The sequence below is a fragment of the Leucoraja erinacea genome, chromosome 28, assembly GCF_028641065.1.
Source record: "Leucoraja erinacea ecotype New England chromosome 28, Leri_hhj_1, whole genome shotgun sequence".
NCBI lineage: Eukaryota > Metazoa > Chordata > Chondrichthyes > Rajiformes > Rajidae > Leucoraja > Leucoraja erinaceus.
In genome coordinates this window covers 25,381,216-25,402,091 of record NC_073404.1, presented here as the reverse complement: position 1 = coordinate 25,402,091, position 20,876 = coordinate 25,381,216, and the positions used below count along the sequence as shown (strand labels likewise).

Here is a 20,876-nt window from a genome sequence, read left to right as displayed (position 1 = left end):
TCTGAAGGGGCAGCGTAGACTGCACTGTGCCCGGCCTCCTCCAGTGTACAGAAGCCGAAGTGTCCCGGACAGAGTTTTTTTGTTTAGTTTAGAGATACAGTGTGGAAACAGGCCCTTCGGCCCGTCGAATCCACACCAACCAGCGATCCCCGCACATTGGCACTATCCTACACACACTAGGGACTATTTACATTAATGTCAAGCCAATTTAAACCTACAAACCTGTACGTCTTTGGAGTGTAGGGGGTGGGGAGGGAGGGGTGGAAAATGAAGATCTCTGAGAAAACCCACGCAGGTCAAGAGGCCAACGTACAAACTCCGTACAGACCGCACCCGTAGTCAGGATCGAACCCGGGTCTCCGGCGCTGTGAGGCAGCAACTCTACCGCTGCGCCACCGTGCCGGACCAGATGTGAATTTAGGTTATTGAGAAAGCCCCTGAAATTCTTACCCTTATTTACTTGAGATCTAGAACATAGAACAGTACAGCACAAGAACACGGCCATCAATGTCTGTGCCGAACATGATGCCAAGACCATCTCTTTATCTACCTGCGCATGTTCCCGATGTTGGGGGAGTCCAGAACCAGGGGCCACAGTTTAAGAATAGGGGGTAAGCCATTTAGAACGGAGACGAGGAAACACTTTTTCTCACATGGAGTTGTGAGTCTGTGGAATTCTCTGCCTCAGAGGGCGGTGGAGGCCGGATCGGATCTCTGGATACTTTCAAGAGAGAGCTAGATAGGGCTCTTAAAGATAGCGGAGTCAGGGGGAATGGGGAGAAGGCAGGAACGGGGTACTGATTGGGGATGATCAGCCATGATCACATTGAATGGCGGTGCTGGCTCGAAGGGCTGAATGGCCTATTCCTGCACCTATTGTCTATTGTCATAATCCATCTCCCTCCATTCCCTGCATATCCATAGTTATATGCACATCCATTTCTGCCTCCACCACCACCCTAGGCAGTGCGTTCCAAGCACCCACCACCTCTTGTGTAAAAAAAGTCGTCCCGCACATCTCGTTTAAACTTTGCCCCTCTCACCTTAAAGTTATGCCCTCTTAAGTGAATTTAAATGTACCCACAACGGTTGCCTCATCCACAGCCAACCACTCAGACCCAGAAAATTCCTATTCAACGAACACACATTTTCATCTGTGGACTTTGAACTTTGAACGTACATTTCAAAATAAAGAGGGATTTTTCACTTTATAAATTACCTATAAGGTTTATTTAGAATATTCCAACTTCAACTTTAATCATGCGTAACCCAGGTTACATTTAACACCCCGAATAACCTTCAAGAAATGATTAAAAAAATTAATTTAAAATTATTTCCTTTTTCCTGCTGCAATGTTTTGGTGTGTTTGACCGCTCAGCTGAATCATAGCTGCTGTTCCCATTGAACCTGGCACCTGATGGAAGATAGACACAAAAAGCTGGAGTAACAGCGGGACAGGCAGCTTCTCTGGCGAGAAGGAATGGGGGTGACGAATGGGTTTGAGGAAGGAGAGTCTCGACCCAAAATGTCACCTTTTCCTTCTCTCCAGAGATGTTGCCTGTCCTGCTGAGTTACTCCAGCATTTTGTGTCTTTCTTCGGTTTACGCCGGCACTTGCAGTTCCTTCTTACAACACCTGATCGAAGCACAGATTTGAACAGAAATTCTGACCCTTTCTTTTGGGAAGGCTCTGCAACATCTATCAAGTTCTGACCTGCGATGGAGAGTTGCGGTATAACATGGAACAGTACAGCACAGGAATGGGTCCCGTCGGCCCTCAATGTTTGTGTTGGACATGATGCCCAGCTGAACTGATCTCATCTGCCGCACTTGCCCTCTATTCCCTGCACTTCCATGCGCTTATCCAAAAGCCTCTTCAACCCCACTGTCGTATCTGCCTCCACCACCACCCCTGGCAATGCGTTCCAAGTCCCTCACCATTGCGTAAAAAAAAACTTGTCCCGCACATCACCATTAAACCTTCACCCTCTCACCTTAGAGCTGCGCCCTCTAATGTTGGACATTTCCACGCTGGGATAAAGGTTCTGACTGTCTACCTATCTCTGCCTCTCATAATTTTATATACTTCAAACAAAACTTCCCTCGACCTCCGACGTTCCAGAGAAAACAATCCAAGTCTACGTGCAGAATTGTCATGTCTTATGGCACAAAGTATCCATTAGCTAAACCTTTGAGATGCCGTCCTGTCACACAGCAAACACTGGGGCAGAGAGACATCTAAGGCCAGAGTTTTAAAAGATTTGGGTGAGTGGCATAATTTCTGCTCAAGTGAATTATACTTGGTTCCATGCATAAATTCTTTATAACGTTTGTTGTCGTTTGAATGTTCAACTAATGTTTTTTCTCCTGTGTAGGAAGGAACTGCAGATGCTGGTTTAAACCGAAGATAGACACAATATGTTGGAGTAACTCAGCGGGTCAGACAGCGTCTCTGGAGGGAAGGATTCGGGTCGAGTCCCTTCTTCAGAAACTGATCACCTCGACCCAAAACGTCACCTATTCTTTTCTCCAGAGCTGAAGAAAGGTCTCGCAAAACGTCACCTATTCCTTTTCTCCAGAGATGCTGCCGGATAGGGTGACGTTTCGGATAGAGGCCCTTCTTCAGACTGAGAGTCAGCGGATAGGGAAACGAAAGATATAGAGGTGATGGAGGGAGATATTGAACAAATGAATGAAAGATATGCAAAAAAGTAACGACGATAAAGGAAACAGGCCTTTTGTTGGATGCTTGCTAGGTGGGAACGAGTAGCTGGTGCAACTTGTGTAGGGGTGGGATGGAGAGAGAGGGAATGCCAGTGGGTTGTAAGCTGCCCAAGCGAAATATGCTGGCTCTTCCCATGTTTTCTCATGAATTTCTCGTGCTAGCTATAATCATGTTTTGGAATTAGATGAAAGACATACATCATGATTTAACTGAGGAAGAAAGGCCATATTCATGATTTATTTTCGACCTGTAACATCAAAGCTTATTAAATCCGGTTCGCAGTTTGGAGAAAAATAACTTGCTCACGGTAAGTTAATTTTATGGAGGGAGAGAGGGAAGAATCAGGCAAACAAGGCAGGACTCGCGAGTTCAGATCACAATCTATGCTCATTTTAACATGGATAAAGATTGTGAACATGAAAAAAATAGTTTACCGGCGCCCATCATATAATATTTGTCACATTTATTCGTCAAAGATTCACATCTTTGTGAAGTGTTTGTAGGTTCACGCATAGATCAGCCATGATTGAATGGATGAGTAGTCTTGATGGGCCGAATGGCCTAATTCTGCACTTACAACCTATGAACATAAAAATATGTTGAATTTCAATCACCTTACAATATAATGGAATATACTTTGCCAGAGATACTAATGTGCAAAAATACACCGTCTTTCAAAGCCACGTCATTGCGGAAATTGAACCATGAACCTGACTTGTGAATAGCTGAAGATATCTAATGTGACTGGGTTTTTTTTTGAAGAAAAAAATTGTTTTATATTTTTAAGTCTCATTTTCCCCAACCCAGCAGATAAATGATTGAAGCATTTCACAGTGCGTGTGTAATGTTGGTTGGAATTGCACTGAGACACAGCCTGAAACTGTGTTGGCAGCAGTCAACCCCCCGTCGATATTAGTCGATAATATAGAAATATTAGCCATTTCCCTCGCTCTAACCGAGGCTGTGTCACTTGCTGGCGATTTGCGGCACTCTGCGTATTTTACTTCAGTTAACCTACAAACCACAGCCTTGCTGAGACAGTGCTGTGTGCAGTGATTTATCACACAACATGCCACATGGTGAACGACCCAGTAAATGCAACATAAGCTGGGAAAGGGTACAGAGAAGATTTACGAGGATGTTGCCAGGTCTAGAGGGTCTGAGCTATAGGCAGAGGTTGAGTAGGCTGGGTCTCTATTCCTTGGAGCGCAGGAGGCATGATCTATAGAGGTGCATAAGGTCATGAGAGGAATAAATCGGGTAGGTCTCTTGCACAGAGTCTCTTGCCCAGAGTAGGTGAATCGAGGACCAGAGTACATGGGTTCAAAGTGAAGGGGAAAAGATTTAACAGGAATCCGAGGGGTAACATTTTCACACAGAGGGTGGTAGGGGCATGGAACGAGCTGCCAGAGGAGGTAGTTGAGGCTGGGACTATCCCAACATTTAAGAGGCAGTTAGACAGGTGCATGGGTAGGACAGGTTTGGAGGGATATGGACCAAACGCAGGCAGGTGAGACTAGTGTAGCTGGGACATGTTGGCCGGTGTGGGCAAGTTGGGCCGAGGGGCCTGTTTCCAAACTGTATCACTCCATGACTCTATGACATCTCCACATTGCCTGTGAATGGCTTGCACCTGTATTGTTATTCAGCTGGTTGAAAACCAGGCAGCCGGCTTAAAATTCCACACATCCATCCCATCGTCCAAATCACACATAAACATAATTTGTTCTAGGTAGACACAAAATGGTGGAGAAACCCAGCGGGACAGGCAGCATCTCTGGAGTGAAGGAATGGGCGACGTTTCGGGTGGAGGCCCTTCTTCAGACTGATGTCAGGGGAGTGGGCGGGACAGAGATGGAATGTTGTCGGAGTCTACAGTGAAGCAATTTTACTGTATGAAAATGTGAAATATGATTCCCTGGGTCCTCACATTATTCTCATGAGCCCCCGGCTTAAGTCAAATTCCATGTTTTTATGAGCTGACAACGTAATCTCCCCACCTGCATTCTACATGTGTTATTCTTCCACCAACACAAGGTGAAGCTCTCTTCCCCTTGGTAGCTCTCTGGTTCTTTGGAGCTGCAACACCTACTCTTTTATCTTCCACTGTCACACCGCCGTCATAGGAGCAGAATTAGGCCATTCGGCCCATTGAGTCTGCTCCACCATTTGATCATGGCTGATCTATCTTTCGCTCTCAACCCCATTCTCCTGCCTTCTCCACATAACCTCTGTGACTTTTGTGCCTTGGCCTCCACAGCTGTCCGTGGCAATGAAATCCACAGATTTACCATCCTCTGGCTGAAGAAATTCCTTCTCATCTCCATTCTGGTTTAGTTCAGTCTTAGCTTAGTTACAGCGAAGAAACAGGCCCTTCGGCCCTCTGAGTCCACACCGACCAGCTATCCCCGCACAGTAACGCTATCCTAGGGACAGTTTACATTGTATAGCAAGCCAATGAACCTACAAACCTGTACGTCTTTGGAGTGTGGGAGGAAACCGAAGATCTCGGAGAAAACCCACCCAGGTCAGGGGGAGAACGTACAAACTCCGCACAGACAGCACCCGTAGTCGGGATCGAACCCGGCTCTAAGGAAGTAACTTTACTGCTGCGCCACTCTGTCGCTCATCAATGTGGAGTTGGTGGGACTGTTTCCACAATGTACCACTCAACTAAACTAAACACATCTAAACTAAACTAAATATACATAATTGCCTCTAATCAATCACATTGTATGGGGAAGTTCCAATCAATAAAATAACAGCTTCATATTGCCATGATAGCAAACATCTCCCTTGTTGATTGATGGCAGGAGAAGAATAAATATAAGGCACATTTACTTTACATTGGAATTTGTCATGCTGACAAATGTGTTTGATTTCCTTTGTGCACTAACACAGTGTAGTAAAGGAAATTAAACTCATAAATGGCTTCACTAGAAGGTCAAAGCTTAACCACACAATATTTGTTCTTCAAAGGTCAGAAACCACCCTGAAATTTGGCAAAAAGCAGCTGGATAGCTACTTTAAGCCAGACTGCTTAATACGAAATTAAAATGTAACATGTGATTGGGCTTGGGCAGCTTACAACCCAGCGGTATAAATACAGACTTCTCTAACTTCAAGTAAGCCCTGTTTTCCCTCTCTCTGCATCCTAGTTCTCCAAAGATAGACACAATATGCTGGAGTAACTCAGCGGGACAGGAAGCATCTCTGGGGAGAGGGAATGGGTGACGTTTCGGGTCGAGACCCTTCTTCAGAATCTCAGCCTGAAGAAGGGTCTCGACACGAAACGTCACCCATTCCTTCTCTCCAGAGATGCTATCTGACCCGCTGAGTTACTCCAGCATATTGTGTCTATCTTCGGTTTAAACCAGCATCTGCAGTTCCTTCATACACAGGAGAAAAACATTAGTTGAACATTCAAACAACAACAAAAGTTATAAAGAATATATGCATACTAGTTTCACTGTCCTGATTCAATTTTACTGATTATGTGCCTCATTGTCAGCTTCCCCTCAGCTAACAATGATTCATTCTGCATATCTCCCTATATCCTGACTCTTAGACTGAAGAAGGGTCTCAACCCGAAACGTCACCCATTTCTTCACTCCAGAGACAATGTCTGTCCCGCTGAGTTACTCCAGCGTTTTTGTGTCTATCTTAGGTGTAAACCAACATCTGCAGTTCCTTCCTGCACATGTGATTATTTGTTACTGTTTCCCCGGGTTAACTTCCATAAAATGTTATTGCTTTGAGACGGCATTAAGTTTTAATTTGGAATGGGAATTGGAGTGCAAAGAAGTGAAACAAATCATTGAAACGCAAAGCCAGAGAGATTTATATTCCCAGGTGTCATTAAAATATTTCAACATTGATTATTGTAAGTAGTTATGCTATTTATTTAGTTTACTTTCGAGATAAAGGCCGTTTGGCCCACCAAGCAGCGATCCCCGCACACTCACACTATACTACACACATGGGGACAAGTTACATGTACACCATGCCAAGTAACCTACATACCTGGACGTCTTTGGAGTGTGGGAGGAAACCGAAGATCTGGGGGAAAAATCCCACGCAGGTCGCGGGGAGAACGTACAAACTCTGTACAGCCACCACCCGCAGTCGAGATCGAACCTGGGTCTCTGGCGTTGCTTTCGCTGTAAGGCAGCAATTCTTAAGGAATTGGACAGGCTAGATGCAGGAAAAAATGTTTCCCATGTTGGGGGGAGTCCAGAACCAGGGGTCACAGTTTAAGAATAATGGGTAGGCCATTTAGGACTGAGATGAGGAAAAACTTTTTCAGCCAGTGAGTTGTGAATCTGTGGAATTCTCTGCCACAGAAGGCAGTGGAGGCCAATTCACTGGATGTATTCAGGAGAGGTTAGATATAGCTCGTAGGGTTAATGGCATCAAGGGATATGGGGAATAATAAAGAACGGGGTACTGATTCTGATATTCAATAGTCTATTCCTACACCTGTTTTCTGTTTCTATGTTAATACCTTGGAGTCAGCACTTAGAACTTGATAAATGGCACCACACATATAATAATGGCATTATCATATGCAAAACGAATTTCACTGTGTAATTGCGTATGTGACAATAAATAGCCGTTGATTGATTGAACTTGTCCACTGCCGTTCCCTCCAGCAAGGCAGGTGATAGGAGTCGTCACACATCGATGGGCCGAATGGCTTAATTTTACTCCTATAACTTGTGAACTTTGGCAAGTGGGTGTTAAAATCGGGAATGGGGAAGCGGTTGATGCAAGGAGAACATGGCGACTGAGGAACGAGGGGGGTTCAGAGGTCTATAATAATAATAATAATAATAATAAATTTTATTTGAGGGCGCCTTTCAAAAGTCTCAAGGACACCTTACAGAGATTAACAAGAATAATAAAACATATAATCGGAATAGAATAAATAACAAAGACATCACCAATACACAAATTAAAAACAGAATTTGATCCAAAGACAAAACAATCAAAAACACAATGTGAAGAGAGAGCAGCGGCAGCCAAACCGCGCCAGCGTCCACTCTCCCTTCCGACAGCCATCTTGGACACAGACTAACATATTTACTTACACACAAAAAATCATCCCCCCACAATGGTAACCACTGTGGGGGAAGGCACAATGTCCAGTCCCCATCCCCAGTTCACCCAAAGTCAGGCCTATTGAGGCCTCCGCTATTGCCTCTACGGAGGCCCGATGTTCCTGGCCGTTCTGGACGGGTGCTGTTGCCCCGGCGTCGGGAGAGTGAACTCAGCGGCTGGGCCACCTGGAACGGCCGCTTCCTAACTGGGGACCGCGGCTTCCGAAGCCGACAAGGCCGCGCCGGTTTGGAGCTCCCAGGCTCCCGATGTTAGAGTCGGCGCCGCCCGCTCCGCTCCGCACCGCAGACTCAAAGATGGAGAGGAGGAAGCCCGGTGCAGGGCAGCCCAAATATTTCCCTGTGGGAAAAGAACTTATCTGGAGCTCCCAATACTAATGTGGCTTACTTCAGCTGCTTCAGCCAATTAGAGACAGTGCATTCTTTATGCACACCAACAATTAATATCGTTCATAAGTTCATAAGTTGTAGTGGAATAAAGCCATTCTGCCCATCAAGTCTATTCCACCATTCAATCATGGCTGATCTATCTTTTCCTCTCAACCCCTTCCTCCCCGTGACCTGTGTGGGTTTTCTCCTGGATCACCGGTTTCCTCCCACACTCCAAAGACGTAAAGCTTGCAGCTAATTGGCTTGGTATAATTGTAATTTATCTCTAGTGTGTGTGTGTAGGATAGTATTAATGTACAGGGAACTCTTGTCGGTGTGGACTGAGTGGGCCGAAGGCATGTTTCCGCGCTGTATCTCTAAACTAAACTAAACTTCTCTCCATAACACAAATGAGTGGTGGCGCCATAGAGTGTGGCAACCTCGCTGTTCGTTTTGTTTTGTTTTGGAGGTCTTTCAGTCTTTTTATGTGGGGGAATGGGGAGGGGGGAACCGTTTTTTTCCAGTCCCTACCTGGGCGAGGATGCGTCCTGCCTCCGAACTGTATCTTCGTCCCCTCCTCGCGGCCTACCACCTGGATTGGCGCGGTCTTTCCTGCCGGAGACCGCTCAGAGCTTCGAGCTGCAGCTTCAGCGGCAGCGCAGCAGAGGTACCGTCGTGGAGCGGGGCGATGCCTTACCCGGGTCCAGAGTCCTGGGACTGCCGACTTTAACATCGTGGAGCTGTGGTCTGCGGAGGTTCCAGCCGCAGTGGCGCTGACTTTAAACACCACGGAGCCTGGGATCTTTCGCCGAGATCACCAGTGTTGGAGCTCCGCCCAGCTTGGCCTGTGGACTTTGGGAGCCGCGGTCTCTGGTAGCCGTTTCGGAACTCCAAGCCGCTGAGAGCGTTCATCCGACGCTGGTATTCCATCATCCCGACGAGAGGGCCTGAAACATCGGGCTGCCATAGCGGTGACTGCGGAGGCCACAATAGGCCCTGACCACGGGTGAACATAGAGGAAGTAGACTGAACTTTGCTGCCTTCCCTCACAGTGGGAAACGTATATCCCGCTGTGGGGGGATGTTTTTATGTTTAATGTTAAATTCTACAATGTTGTGTTTCTTTTATTGGTGTGCTGCAATGGCAACTCAAATTTCACTGCACCAATTGGTGTATGTGGCAACAAACGTCCATCGACCTTTGTCCACCTGTACTAATCAGTCTGTCAATCTCCACCTTAAAAAGATTAAATGACTTGGCCTCCGCAGTCCTCAGTGGCAATTAGTTCCACAGGTTCCCCATCCCCTGACTAAAGAAATTCCTCCTCGTCTCCTTTCTAAAGGTGCGTCCTTTCATTCTCAGGCTAGGCGTCTAGTTTTCTGCTGCAGCTAATGACAATCGGATTCAACTTTGACATTTAAATTGCCGTCTGTTTTTCTTAAAGACTGAGGGCTTCCCGTTCCAGATTTCAGGCTATTATAAACGGGAAAGCACAAGAATGCTACTAACGCCCACTCCACCACCATAACTCCATTTGCATCTGCTTTGTTTCCTGCCCGGATGGAAGGATGTTAAATTGCTTCCTTCAGTTACCGGATGGGGGAAATAGCTGAAGGTAGCAATGGACAGGTGGGTGGAGGTAAGGGCCATATTACAACAATCAACTGCATTAAAATTTGCAATGCAGAATGTACTGTTTATTGACTTTGAGAACTGTGTTGCACTCCATAAATCACAGCAGGAACTCTGTGCTTGCAGCGGGTAAAGGCACATCAGTCAAGGACTGTTATCACCTTGTTAATGGCAAATGGGGATTTGATACTAGCTTACAAACTAATTAGCTTCTTCTGCCTTGTTTGGCTCCGTTTAGAGCTACAGCGCAGAAACAGGCCCTTCGGCCCACCGAGTCCGCATCGACCAGCGATCCCTGCACATTAAAGGGCCTGTCCCACTCTGCCGAGTTTGCCCTTGTCCCCTACTCGCAGCATGGTCGTCATGAGGTCATAGGTAAGTCGTAATGCTCGTCGTAGGTACTCGTGGCATCAAGTAGGTCGGGGCGTTTTTCTAGCCTGATGAAAAATGTCCAGGAGTAAAAAAGGTCGTGAAAGTGGGACAGGCCCTTTATACTATCACACACAAACTGGGGACAATTAACATTTATTTATACCACACCAATTAGCCTACAAACCTTTGGAGTGCGGGAGGGAATTGAAGTTCTCAGAGAAAACCCACGCAGGTCACGGGGAGAACATACAAACTCCGTAGACAGCACCCGTAGTCGGGATCGAACCCAGATCTCTGGCGCTGTAAGCTCTGTAAGGCAGCAACTCTACCACTGCGCCACCGTGCCACCCTAACATATTGGCTCAGGGATAAATCTTAGTTCCGAGATAATGGAATGGAAGATGGCCCGTGAATAGTCAGATTTGGAATATATTGTAAAATTACAGGGGCATATTTGAACATAACTCTGCAGGATGCCCAGGGAATCAGGTGGTAAACCGGGGCTGAAGAGGGTTCCAACCCAAAACATCATTCATCCTTTTTCCCCCAGAGATGCTGCCTGACCCGCTGAGTTACTCAAGCCCTTGCTTTCCCTCTCTCTATCTCCTCCCCATCCCAGTTCTCCGACCAATCAAACGAATAAAGGACGATGGGTGCTGTCTGCAAGGAGCTCGTACGTTCTCCCTACGCATTTCCCCGGGTGACCCAGTTTCCTCTCACACTCCAAGGATGTTCGGGTTTGTCGGATAATTGGCTTCAGTAAAGATTGTAAATTCTCCCTAAAGTGTCGTATGGTGCTAGTGCACACTATGCGGGGATGTGCTAGTGCAGTGTGCAGGGATCGCTGGTCAGCATGGTCTTGGTGGGCCGAAGGGCCTGCTCTAACCTAAACAAAACATTGTTAAACAAAGACAGAGACTGTATCTGAACAGGAGTTTGTTAATATGTGTTGAGATCATTTAGTCTCAATTATTTGCATCGGTTTTCATTGAGTTGAAAGCTCAATTGGTGTTAAATCCATGAGTCTCTTGGGGAGGTGCCTCTGTCCAAATGTATCCCTCATTCACCATCAGTAGAACAGAGGATCACATAGCTATCTCTGAGAACATGCCGTGTACAAATTGGCTGCTTGGCTTCACAAGTTGCAATAGAAGATGCATTTCCGACGTATTCCTTCGGCAGTAACGTTGCTTGGAATGTCCAAACAAGTGTGACTCTCATTAAGTATTTTATGTTTCACTTTACATAACAGGTCAAGCAATTACCAGTACACATTTAAAAGTCCGACTGAATGCCCAGCTAATTATTTCATCTCTTCATAAGTTCTAGCAGAATTAAGCCATTCGACCCATCAAGTCTACTCCACCATTCAATCATGGCTGATCTAACTCTCCCCCTCAACCCCATTCTCCCCTTAACCCCAGACACTCGTACTAATTAAGAATCTATCTATTTCTGCCTTATCTCTACCCATTGATAGCCTCCACAGCCGTCTGTGGCAATGAATTCCAGATTCACCACCCTCTGACTTGAATAAGCTTTCCCGGGATTTGATAAAGCCCGTAATTTCAAAAAAACTGAATTTAAACCAAAAGACATGAAAAATTTTTAAATTCAGTCTCACCTGATGTCATCAAAATCTTCATAGCATGATCTCATAGCTGCAAAATGACGTTATTATATTAATACAACATTCACAAACTCTATTTGATAAAGCAACAACCAAAAACTAAGGAATAACTACAATTTATTTTCAAACACCAACAGTTGACCAATATGATTATCATGCAGCACCAACTAAATTCCTTGAAGAATAAAGAGTTTTGGTATAAACTACCATTTCAGATTGCTGCTGTTTTTGCACTGATTGCTTTGAGATGGTCTTTGTTGGTTGTGGAGCACCGGGGCCCAGATAGTGCCATCTACTGTGAACATGCTGTAACATTTTCTAAACAGCATGTTCCATCTTCTCTATAACTTGGTGACAAAAGCCGAATGCACCACTTCACCATTGTGGCATTCTGAAATGTGGCTTCACCACTGCAACATGACCTCCCAACTTCTATACTCACTCATGACTGATGAAGAACTCCAATATGCCAAAAGCCTTGTTGATCACATCTACCTACCTGTGATGCCACTTACAATTAATTATTTGTTTATATATTTAAGACTCTTATAAGCTGTTCATGTCACCAAGCTGTGTTGTTCTCCAGCTAGATCATTGCTGCCATCCAGTGGCACAATTGATTGCTGTGCCTGACATTACTAACCAAATTACTAGAGAAAAGGAATAGGCGAAGTTTTGGGTCGAAACTCTTCTCAAGACTGAGTCAGGGGAGAGGGAAACCAGTAACTTCTAGTTTCCCTCGCCCCAGATTCTCCGTCTGAAGAAGGGCGTTGACCCAAAACCTTAGCTATTCTTTTTCTCCAGAGATGCTGCCTACCCACTGAGTTACACAGCATCGTGTGTCCATCTTCAGTGCAAACCAGCATCTGCAGTTCAATTGCTATCCAATGTACTGGTCAGAACTTGCACATGGGCAGTTCAATTACATTAAATATGCAGTTTGAATTTCACTCCTATGCAATTTTATTCCACATAAAACTAAGCATTTCAACAAGTTTTCGTAAAAGTAACAATTCAATGTTGCTAAATTCTGTGACTGGCCCCACTGCTGAATTAGCCCCTCAAATTCTAATTTTGTACTAATCACCCCAAAGACCAAGGAGCTCATTGTAGACTTCAGGAAGTCTAGGGGCGGCACGCACACCCCCATCCACATCAACGGGACGGAGGTGGAATGTGTTTCCAGCTTCAGGTTCCTGGGGGTCAACATCTCCGATGACCTCTCTTGGACCCACAATACCTCAACTCTGGTCAAGAAGGCTCACCAGCGTCTCTTCTTCCTGAGCAGACTGAAGAAGGTCCATCTGTCTCCTCAGATCCTGGTGAACTTCTACCGCTGCACCATCGAGAGCATCCTTACCAACTGTATCACAGTATGGTATGGCAACTGCTGTCTCCGACCGGAAAGCACTGCAGAGGGTGGTGAAAATTGCCCAACCCATCACCGGTTCCTCGCTCCCCTCCATCGAGTCTGTCCAAAGCAAGCGTTGTCTGTGGAGGGCACTCAGCATCGCCAAGGACTGCTATCACCCCAACCATGGACTGTTTACCCTCCTATCATCCGGGAGCCGCTACAGGTCTCTCCGTTGCTGGTCCAGGAACAGCTTCTTCCCTGCGGCTGTCACACTACTCAACAATGTACCTCGGTGACTGCCAATCACCCCCCCCCCCGGACACTCCTCCCACAGGAAAAATACTATGTCTGTATACATGTAAATAGATTTATTTATTGAAATCATATTCTATGTCGCTCTTCCAGGGAGATGCTAACTGCATTTCGTTGTCTCTATACTGTACTGACAATTAAAGTTGAATCTGAAAATTTGTTTTGCAATTCTCTGCACAAAATAGCCAAACACAGGACTAGAGGGCCAGAACTACAGGAAGAGGCACTCCTGAACAGGGTAGGACTTTATTCCTTGGAGCAGTCACCACCATTGACTCAATTCACTTCATGCTGCCTCAGAAGAACAGCCAACATAATCAGACATGTGCCATCCCAGTCGTCCCTTCTTCCTGCTCATGCCAGGCAGAAGTTATAGAAGCATGTACCACCAGACTCAGGACCAGCTTATTCTCCATACCAGGCACCTGAACACTCCTTCCATGAGCTATGAGTTTGATTCACCCCTACCCTCATTGAACTTGGTTCAAGAAACTGATGCACCTATATTCAGCCTTCTGCATTTCCCTTTTGTACTCTAGTTTCAACTTATTGTATTATGTATGTATATCTGATGTGTTGGGATGGCAAGGACCTCTACTGAACCTCAGTACATGTGACAATAATAAAACCAACCCTCATTTGAATTTAAGCTGGCATTTTGCCCAAGCAATCAATCAAAAAGCCAAAAGCAGTTCAGAAGCAATTCCTTTATTCTTGTTTTAATTTCACACAACAAACCAAAGTTATGAGTTGTATAGCTGTACATAAAATAATGCAATTTGTAAACTCAATGGACTTCCACCTTGTTGATCTGGAGTCCAGTAATAGTAAATGTTTAGTTGTTATGATTGGGTGGCTTCAAAATTCATCGAGGTGCAATCTTCTGTGCTTCTAAATCACCTGAAAAGCAGCATAAAGTCATTGAATTGCATTTGGATAAATGTAAGGAGGGTAAAGATATTCACTAATTATCATATTAATAATATATTTTTTTTAAAAGCAGTGATGTCAGGACAATAAACTGAAATTTATATGTTGGACAGTAGCTTTTGCACAGCACATTAAGGTTTTGACTAACTATAATCAATAATACAGACTAGCTTAATGCATATAGACAATAAGGTCACGGAGACACAAGCTAACATTCAGATCAGATGTCAGATTAAGTGGATCAAGAAAGCTTCCACAAATAATCATGAAAATCTGTACCATAGAGCACAAGATCTAATTGATTACCCATGTTGATAAAACCACCTTAAAAAATACAGATGATTTAAGCAGCTGATGCCAATACATTTGGTAGATAACAACATTTAGTGAGCTATTGCATGGCAACAGACATTTTAGAGCTTTAAGCTGCAGCCTGAGCCATCGAGAGCATGCACAATACGTGTTCCCTGTAAGCATAGACTGCAAAACACAAGTCCGCAGTAACTAAAAACAGGATCATACTATTTGGTCTTTGCGTTGAGAGTTGGTGGGTTTTTTGCCAGAAGCCCTCCTTTGAAATGACCAAAAATCAAACTTTTGCTTTAATAAGCAGCCCCCTTTAAAATGAAAAAATTTACCATGAGGTTGGTTTTCCTAAATTGAAGACATTTTCCAGACATTATTCATCATGGCTTCTTCAACCTGTCGACAGGGCAAAGTGAAATAAGATATTAAAAACAATTACGTGGTACATTCATGATCCTAAAATACAGACAAAATGTTTAGCACCCCAGACAAATAACAGTCAGGGAAGTTTCAGCCCCCATCTGCTCATTGCACCAGCACAAAATGGACAGCACATTTTAGTCACTATTATAGGAAGGATGTTGCTAAGACCCGAGCTACAGGGAGAGGTTGAGCAGGCTTCGATTTTATTCCTTGGAGAGCAAGAGGATGAGGGGTGATCTTATACAGGTGTACAGGGTCATGAGAGGAATAGATGAGTAAATGCACCGAGTCTTTTACCAGAGTAGCAAAATCAAGAACCAGACATAGGTTTAAAGCAAGGGGGAAAGATTTAACAGGAACATGATGGGCAATTAAAAAAAAAACGTTTTAAACACAAATGGGAGGTAGGTACTATCACAACATTTAAGAAGCATTTGGACAGGTACATGGACAGGATAGGTTTAGAGGGATATGGGTTAAATACAAGCAGGTGCGACTAGTGTAGATGGGACATGGTGGGCAGGTTGCGCCAAAGGGCCTGTTTCTATGCAGTATGACTACAATAAAATAAATGAAAACAGGATTTGACCGAGCCAAAGTCTTGTCTGACTAAACAGTTATAGCAAGCTATTAAAAGTACAAGTGCCTTTAGAAAGTAAATGGCGTTGAAAGGTAGTGATTAAGTGTTCCCGACCAATTGCGTTACAGCGCAACTACAACCAGCTGGGTCTGCTTTACTTTATGGTCATCTCCACAGCAGACCAGAAACTGCATCACTGATCGCCTTGGTATGTGACCAGCTATTTTAAGCACAAATTACTGTCAACCAAAAACAGCATATTCACTCTCAGTGACATCTTTAGGTGTTCAACTGGCTGACATGCTTAATGAGCAAATGCTTCTATGAAAATTACAGCAACTTCCACACAAACCCACTCACCTGTTCAAGCAAGATGCAGCAATCCTTGATCAGTTGAGGCATGTTATTCAAACACCTATGGATAAAATTCACACTGAGCAATCTTTTTTTATTATACAAGTTAACTAGTATAAAATGGACAGTAGTAGTGTATCAACAAAAATACCAGGTCAACAAACATATTCAGCATGCCAACCAACGATGCCAAATGATGAATTCCTCTAGCACTATTTTATGAACAACCCATCAAGAAGTACTGCTGGGCGCAGATACGATAGTGCGAATTTATAAAGTGCACCTCAAGCATGCAAATATAAAAGTTCCAAATGCAAATTGCATTTAATATTAAAATGTATGTAATGTAATTTAAAAAGTCACCCCTTTAATTCTTCGAAGTATACAGTGCCCTCCACAATTTTTGGGACAAAGACCCATCATTTATTTATTTGCCCCTGTACTCCACAATTTGAGATTTGTAATTGAAAAAAATCACATGTGGTTAAAGTGCACATTGTCAGATTTTAATAAAGACCATTTTTACATATTTTGGTTTTACCATGTAGAAATTACAGCGGTGTTTATACATAGTGTCCCCTTGTAAAGAATGTGCACTTTAACCACATGTGATGTTTTTCCTATGACAAATCTCAAATTGTGCAGTACAGAGGCAAACAAAAAAATAAACATTGTCCCAAACATTATGGAGGGCACTGTAAATCCTTGACAAAACCAAAGCTACAATAATTTAATGATATGAACAATGCCAACATAAAAGTCTTTCCCAGTCTGCTTTCATAACATACCTTAAAACACATAGGAAGTGATCCAACCTTTAGAGAAAATAAGAACTACATTAGATCCAACTTACTTAACTAATGACATTACAGGCTGGGAGTCAATGAGACCAACTACTGGCCTGTACAGTTCTGTTCAGCACAACAAAATAATGCACACGATCTTTCACACAGCAGTTGAACAGAAAAATCATCACAACAGAACTGGTATTCCGAGCTTTAGTCAAATTAGTTAATCCCACAAACCAATGAACACAAGTTACCTCGCTGAAAGGGAAATTACATCATACCCCCATGGTGCAGTGAACGGTTGAATGTGGTTTCAACCTCACTGTTTAGTTGTCAGCAAATGCATCTGTGCTGGTGCTGAGAAGTGAAGATGAAGGAGACCTTTAAAACAAAAAATAAATTTCTTAACCCTTCATCTCATTGTTGAGATTATTTCTCATTACATTCTTTCTGAATTACTGACAAATCTCATCCTATGTTGTTCTATTCTCATGTGTCAACAAGCAATTGTTCTGTAGTTTTATCCCACTGGACAAACATCAAAGGTCCAGCGGGTAAAGCAAAGACTACAAGTTTATCTTTGAGGCATTTCCAACAACACAAATCTATTGTAAAGAAACAGTTGGGATAGACCTCATTTCCAGCCATGTGCCACTTGTCATGCAACAAAGAGCTTTTCACCGTATCTCAGTACACATGACACTAAACTAATGACAAAATTAATCCATATGGCAAATGTAATGCAAAAAATACATCTATCCTGCATTGTAGTTAAGGTAAATGAGCACCTTATGCTTCTAAAACAAAGGTAGGTTGCCCAAGGATAGAACTACATGTGGTGGATGGAATTTAACCCAGGCAAGAAGTGAGGTTTGCATTTTGGGTCTTCTAATACTGACTGAACATGTATACCAAATGGCAGGGAACATTGATGTATAGGACCTTAGGACACAAGTTCATCGCTCCCGGTGGATAGAGTAGTGTTGATCTCACTTGCCTTCAGAAGCAGCAGTATAGAAGCTGCAGCTATACAGACATTGGGGTTGGCCGCATAATTGTGCAGTTATGGTCACACTATGGAAAGGATGTACTAGGGCAGAAAAGCCCTCCAACAACATCTACCAGTGTTGACCTGCACTTCAGAGCTTGCTAACGTCTTAGCAAAAATTGAATTCAATTCCACTTCTTTAATGTTAAATTGACCCCTGGCTTTTCAACCAATGTTGAAATCACTGATGTCAAGCCCACCCCAACGTTCCACTCTAACAGCAAGCCTTAATGCTCTGCAATTTAGTTTAGTAAAAAAAAAAAATATGTAAATGCCGCTCCCATACTTCTCGCTCCCTTTTCATAACCCATTACTTGCCAGATTGCATAATGAAATTCAGTTATTTTTTGTTGAATCTCCACGTATTGCTACAGACCTTTTTGGAATACACCATTTAGTTATCACAAAGCCATTTCAATTTTGCTGGAGTAGTTCAGTCTGTATCAATTTGAGAAACTTACCAGAGTAATTAGGCCACTCTTAGAATCTCAATTCCCAGATTGGAGCGATTTCATCCAGAATATCTAACAAGAGAACATTGAGACAGTATTGTCAGATATCGCAAACTTTTACAATAATCAAGATATTGATTTTGTATCAAGAAACTGGTCAGATAAAAGATAGTCTATGATATGTTCAGAAGGCCTAGTCATTCATTCACTGTCAATCAGAGCAGTTGAACATTTTGGCAATCATCATAACAATTTATAAAAGTGGCAGAGGGAAAGGATGATGAAAATTAAGAGGTCAAATGATTGCAACACAAAGATGCAGCTTAATAATAGTTATCATTTAATTCTAGTTATAAAATCAGGGAAACTCTAAAGTGGGCTCCAATTTCTTACAAGTACACAAAATCGAGGAAAAACACGTTGGATGCAGTTCACTTAAAAGTTATACCACACTTCAAGCTCGGTAGATTTGATGCTGTTAAAGGACTGAGCAGTAATCATTAATACTTCAATTTGCCAAAACACTAGAAATTTACATATTTGCATTAAAATTGAATAACATTAGTTTAATTTAGCCACTACCTTAATATCTTCACATACAAATGCCAACCACCTATGCAGCAAAATAAATTACCATGTGGTTATGTCACCATTCTGCAGCTCCAGTCCCCTTTGTCGATGATTGTGACTATCCATCTTTGAATAGACAAGGAAGAGAAAGAAAATTTAAAATTTCTGCACCATTTCTCTAATCACACCATAAAAGGTTTTAATTCTCTCAGAAGTGGTCAAATACACTCATGTGGCATATTAAAAAAGTGTCCTTTCGATATAGTAACACGACCGGTAAAGTGTAACCGGGCGTGGGTTGCAAAGAAAGTTTACTTTCAGCACTCTGTTCCAGATTTATCTATTTAAAAAGACAAAACTCTGAACAACATGCTGGCCACAAGGGTTCTCTGGATATACTAATTCTCTCACCTGTACACTGCATTTTGTAATGCGGCCACAATTGATTTTGATTCGTACATCTCGGTCCAACAATCTTGCCTATGATTTATTGAAGATACAATGATTAATTTCATTTCACAAGAGAGCAAATATAATAATGTCAAATGCTCAAAAACTGGACACTTCAATGCCTTTGGAAGTATATAGCATTAGTGATTTGTGGAATAATCTGGCATTCATCCTAAACCCCACTGTCTAATATTGCAACATCTAATTTGAGGAAGGACATCCTTGCTATTGAGGGAGTGCTGCGTAGGTTCATGAGGTTAATTTCCGGGATGGCGGGACTGTCAAAAGATAAAAGAATAGAGAGACTGGGCTTGAATCACTGGAGTTTAGAAGGATGAGAGGATATCTTATAGAAACATATAAATTATTAAGGGATTGGACACGCTAGATGCAGGAAACATGTTCCCAATGTTTTTTCACGGAGTTGTGAATTTGTGGAATTCTCTGCCTCAGAAGGAGGCAGTGGATGCATTCAAAAGTGTGTTAGATAGAGCTCTTGGGGTTAGCGGAATCAAGGGGTATGAGGAAAAAGCAGGAATGGGGTAGTGATTTTGGATGATAAGCCATGATCACATTGAATGGCAGTGCTGGCACGAAGGCCTATTGTCTATGTATAGATGAGAATGTACAAGGTATTAGTACATTTGCAGATGACACAAATGTGAGTAGTTTCATAGACATCAAAAAACAGGGCAGTAGGCAAATGGGCCACAAAATGGCAGAGATTAATGCAGACAAGTGGCATGTCAAACCAGGGAATATTGTAGAGCAGTGGTGTCTCAGCCTAGAGTAATAGTTTTGTGGTGTCACGGTAGAGAGTGGTAAAGTGGCTTATGGTACAGTACATTGGTTTGCATTAGTAAGGGTATTTACTAAGAAGCTAGGACTTAGTTACACATGTTTGGAGTATTGTGTTCAGTTTAGGACACCAGGATGTTGCCAGGACTCAAGGGCCTAAGCTAGAGGAAAAGGTTGGGCAGGCTAGGACTTTATTCCTTGGGAGGCTGCGGGGCGATTTTGTAGAGGTGGATGAAATCACGAGGGGAAATAAATGAGATGGATGCCGTGTTTTACCCAGAGGAGGGGAAAATCAAGAACCAAAGGATGCAAGGCAAAGAGAAATGAATAGACAAAGGGAATAAAACAAGGAGAGCGACTTGGCCGGGGAGCAGATGCAGGGTGCGAGCCGGGATCTGTAACAGGCCTCATTATCATCAGTGCAACGGCAAGCCTGCAGAGATGGAAGCAGAGCCTGTGTTTGTGTGGCCGCCGATCCGGGGAGAAGGGAGGCGCGACATTCCTCCCTGCCCCACATTAAGAGCGGGTCCGCGGCGTGAGGAGGGCCGATCGCGGGAACCGGCATCGTGGGAGAGGGGTAAGGGAAAACCGGGGAGCAGCCGGTAAAAGGGGAGCCAAGGATGGGCGTGGACATGGCGGAGGGAGGGGGGAGGAGGTAAGATCACGG

At 43.6% G+C, this 20,876-nt stretch overlaps 2 non-coding genes across 2 annotated transcripts; both read right to left on the bottom strand.

Moving 5' to 3' along the window:
* Window positions 1-16,234: 16,234 nt before the first annotated feature.
* Window positions 16,235-16,370, bottom strand: LOC129710900 (small nucleolar RNA SNORA8). Its single transcript, XR_008725755.1, has one exon. It is a non-coding gene; the product is annotated as a small nucleolar RNA SNORA8 (small nucleolar RNA).
* Window positions 16,371-17,396: 1,026 nt separating this feature from the next.
* On the bottom strand, window positions 17,397-17,530 carry LOC129710904 (small nucleolar RNA SNORA18). Its single transcript, XR_008725758.1, has one exon. It is a non-coding gene; the product is annotated as a small nucleolar RNA SNORA18 (small nucleolar RNA).
* Window positions 17,531-20,876: the final 3,346 nt, after the last annotated feature.